This window comes from Lolium rigidum, chromosome 4, assembly GCF_022539505.1.
Source record: "Lolium rigidum isolate FL_2022 chromosome 4, APGP_CSIRO_Lrig_0.1, whole genome shotgun sequence".
Lineage (NCBI taxonomy): Eukaryota > Viridiplantae > Streptophyta > Magnoliopsida > Poales > Poaceae > Lolium > Lolium rigidum.
In genome coordinates, this window is record NC_061511.1 from 187879366 (window position 1) to 187883416 (window position 4051).

Sequence of the window (4051 nt, forward strand, 5' to 3'; positions counted from 1 at the left end):
CCCGATGTTATTCAACATTGTTGTAGATATGCTTGCCATCTTAATTGAAAGAGCAAAGAATGATGGTCAAGTTGGAGGGCTTATTCCTCATCTCGTTGAGGGAGGCATCTCTATTTTACAATATGCCGATGATACAATTCTTTTTTTGGAACATGACCTTCTAAAAGCTGTAAACATGAAGTTAATACTATGCATTTTTGAAGAGCTGTCGGGTCTAAAAATTAACTTCCATAAAAGTGAGCTTTTTTGCTTTGGTAAGGCAAAGGATGATGAGGACCAATATAAAGAGATTTTTGGTTGTGATGCTGGATCTCTCCCTTTTAGATATTTGGGTATTCCAATCCATTACAGAAAACTCAGGAATTCTGATTGGTGTCCAGTCGAAACACGGTTTGAAAGCAAGCTGGGTTGCTGGAAAGGAAAACTATTGTCTTATGGGGATAGATTGGTGTTAATTAATTCAGTTTTAACCAGTTTGCCTATGTTTATGCTATCTTTTCTTGAGATACCTGTTGGGGTAAGGAAAAGATTGGATTTTTATAGATCTAGGTTTTTCTGGCAATCTGATGAAATAAAGAAGAAATATAGGCTCACCAAATGGAATATTGTTTGCCGGCCTAAAGATCAAGGTGGTTTAGGTATTGAGGTACTTGACATTAAAAATAAATGCCTTTTGAGTAAATGGTTGTTTAAGTTGCTTAATGAGGATGGGGTGTGGCAGGAGTTATTACACAATAAATATATAAGATATAAGCCATTATCGGCTATTCAGCCTAAGCCCACGATTCGTCTTTCTGGAAGGGTTTAATGCACGTGAAGGAGGATTTTTTTAAAAGAGGTTTTTTTAATATTGGTAATGGAATGAATACTCGTTTTTGGGAAGATGTATGGTTAGGGAAAACTCCCCTGGCTGATCAATATCCGTCATTATATAATATTGTGCGTCACAAAAATGTAACGGTAGCACATGTGTTTGCCCATACCCCACTGAATATTAGTTTCAGGAGGACTTTGTTGGGAAACAGATGGAATTTATGGTTGCAGTTATGCCGAAAACTCATGACGGTAAATTTGAATGATGAACAGGATCGTTTTGTTTGGGATCTGACAACTAATGGTAAATTCACGGTGAAATCTATGTATGAAGATCTGATGAGTGATCACACCCCATATCTGAAAAAATATTTGTGGAAAGTTAAGATACCTTTAAAAATTCGAATTTTTATGTGGTTTCTTAGTAATAAAGTCTTGTTAACTAAAGATAATTTAGCTAAACGGAATTGGAACGGATGTATGAAGTGTGTTTTTTGTGGAGCACATGAAACAGTTGAACATCTTTTCATTGAATGTCCATTGGCTAAACTTCTTTGGCGAACGGTTAATTTTACTTTTGATCTTCCACCTCCAACCAATGTTACAAATATGTTTGGAAATTGGTTAAATGGAGTAGATAGACAATCTAAAGCATTCATCCGTGTAGGGATTTCTGCTTTATGCTGGTCTATTTGGAGGGTTCGAAATGATCTTATCTTTAACAAAAAACATTCTTTCCATTATTTGCAGGTTATTCACATGATGGCTCATCTGGGTCCAGCTATGGGCTCTCCTCTCGCCGGAGGGGCTCAGGGATGCCATGGTTTCTGGTTGCACACGGCTCCTGACGGTCGCTCAGGATATCTTGTGCCAGGCTGGTTGGCGTCATACTAGAAGGCTACAATGATGTGTAGTTTCTCTAGTTTTTTATTCCGCTGGTTGATTCTTGTATCAACTGTACGCGATGTTTGTTTTCTTTAGAATGTAAGACTGGATGAATCTTTTGGTTAATAAAAGGCCGTGTGCATCATCATGATGCAGAAGCCGGGGTTTCACTCCCCATTTCGAAAAAAAAATGCTTTGATCCTGATATTGCTATGGATGTGATGTTATTTAGGCAGTTGAAAGAATGTTCTGAAAATGATTAGTCTATTCACATCACATTTAGCATTTTTGTTGGCAGATTCATTGACATGACATTATTCAGTCAGTGGAAAGAATGGTATGCAAATAATTGGTCTATTAACATGACATTTAGTATTTTTGTTGGCATTCACTGACTTTGGACGGCAGGCTTTTGCCTTCTGTAGTTGGCCATGGTCACTTGTCCTGGCACCTGAAGAGATTGCGGTTACGTACATGCTTTTACTCGTGAAATACCATAGTGACTTGTCCCTGGTCCGGAAGAGATTGCATGTTACTGCCTTTTGCAGGTTAGTGTAGGCATGCTTATGGTGTGGTTCTGGTGATAAGAGGTGAAAATAGTACAACTGGACTAATATAGGTATGTCAGATTTCTCACACTCATATTAGCCTCTTTTTTCTAAACCTGAATAATGGTAACCTGGGATCTACAAAGAAGCATTACACCAGCCGTTGCCAGCTACTTTACATGTGTTTTTCCTCAGTGAGATGAGGTGATCAGAGATTAGTAGTACTAATTAACATGAATATGATGTACTAACTATAAATAGAGGATCATTTCGAGCCTCCAGAAAATGTAAAAATACTACAAAATCTTTGTGTATGATAAACTAAATTAGCTAGGCAGAATCATGTGGGAACTCACTTGAGTAGGCCTGTAGGTGATGATGATTTTTCAAATTTCAGGTTTACATTGCACCAGATATTGTTCTTTTACTACCATCATGCTAAGTAGTAAGTATACATGAAAAAATTAAGTTTTCAATTTAGAGTTCAGTGAGTTTCTTTAATATTCTGCCAATGTTATGTGTCAAACAATGATGCTCTGTTATGTAAAGACTGCAAAGACTTCCTTTGGATTTAGTAGTTTATGAAGATTTGGTAAGTCACATCTGTCTGAATGGTTTAGATTTTCTTATCCACTTGTATCATCCACTCTATCATCCATTCTGTACATATGTTCTTGGATATGCATGGTTTTTCTTCTTAAAATGTATTCCGTATGTTCTTTATAAATTGCTAGCCAAAGCACTATATACAGTCCAGGTGCCAATGTATTGATTACTATATTAATTAAAGGACATCACTGACGGTAACCGAACAACATAACATGTAAATATCTTTCCACTATCCCTTAATTAAGCGAACGAGATGAAATCATACTAAAACATTCATTTGTCCTGTAAAAAAAATGTTGACATCAAACACGTTTAAGGCCAAGTCTGCACTAAATAAAAATAATTTACTTCTCAATTTTTCCACAAAAGGCTGAACTTTCCATTTGTTTGAACACCATATCTATCATTTCTATAAACATGGACGGGCGCGGCAACGCGCGCTTTCATGGTCTAGTTATGCATGATGACACAACCGATCATGATATACCAAAGACACTCTTGGTCCCAAAATCTAACCGGCCCTCTCAAAATGGCAAATCGAGCTTGCAAAATCCCAAATGCTCTCTCTACATCTTTCCCAGCCGCCTCTTGTGCATTGTGGAATTGGGTTTGCTTCTTACCTCGTGGTTGAATAACCGACTTCACAAATGTTTGCCACCTTGGATATATGTCGTCGGCGTAGAAGTAGCCATAGTTGTACTTGTGGCCATTTGCTTTAGACTCCACCAATGGACGTTCCCCATTACAAGTCTTGTCATTAGTGGTGATCATTGAAGAACATTGATGTCATTGCAAGACCCGGGCATTCCAAAAAAATGCATACCATATCCAAGTCTCTTGATCGGCGGCCGCTTCAAGGACTATGGTGGCATCCTTCTTGTACCATTTGAATTGTCCATGCCATGCCGCTGGATAATTCTTCCAACTCCAATGCATACAATCAATGGAACCAAGCAAACCGGGAAACCCTAGGTCGGCGTTGATCTCCAAAAGCCTTGCTGTGTCTTGAGCATTGGGGGCTCTCAAGTATGTGGAGCCAAAACATTCACAATTGCAACGACAAAGCGCTTCACACACAAGATAGAAGTGCTCTCTCCCATGGCCAAATGATCATCAACTAGATCCGCCGGTATACCATATGCCAACATACGCAAGACGGCGGTCACCTTTTGATATGTGCTATGACCAAGTTCTCC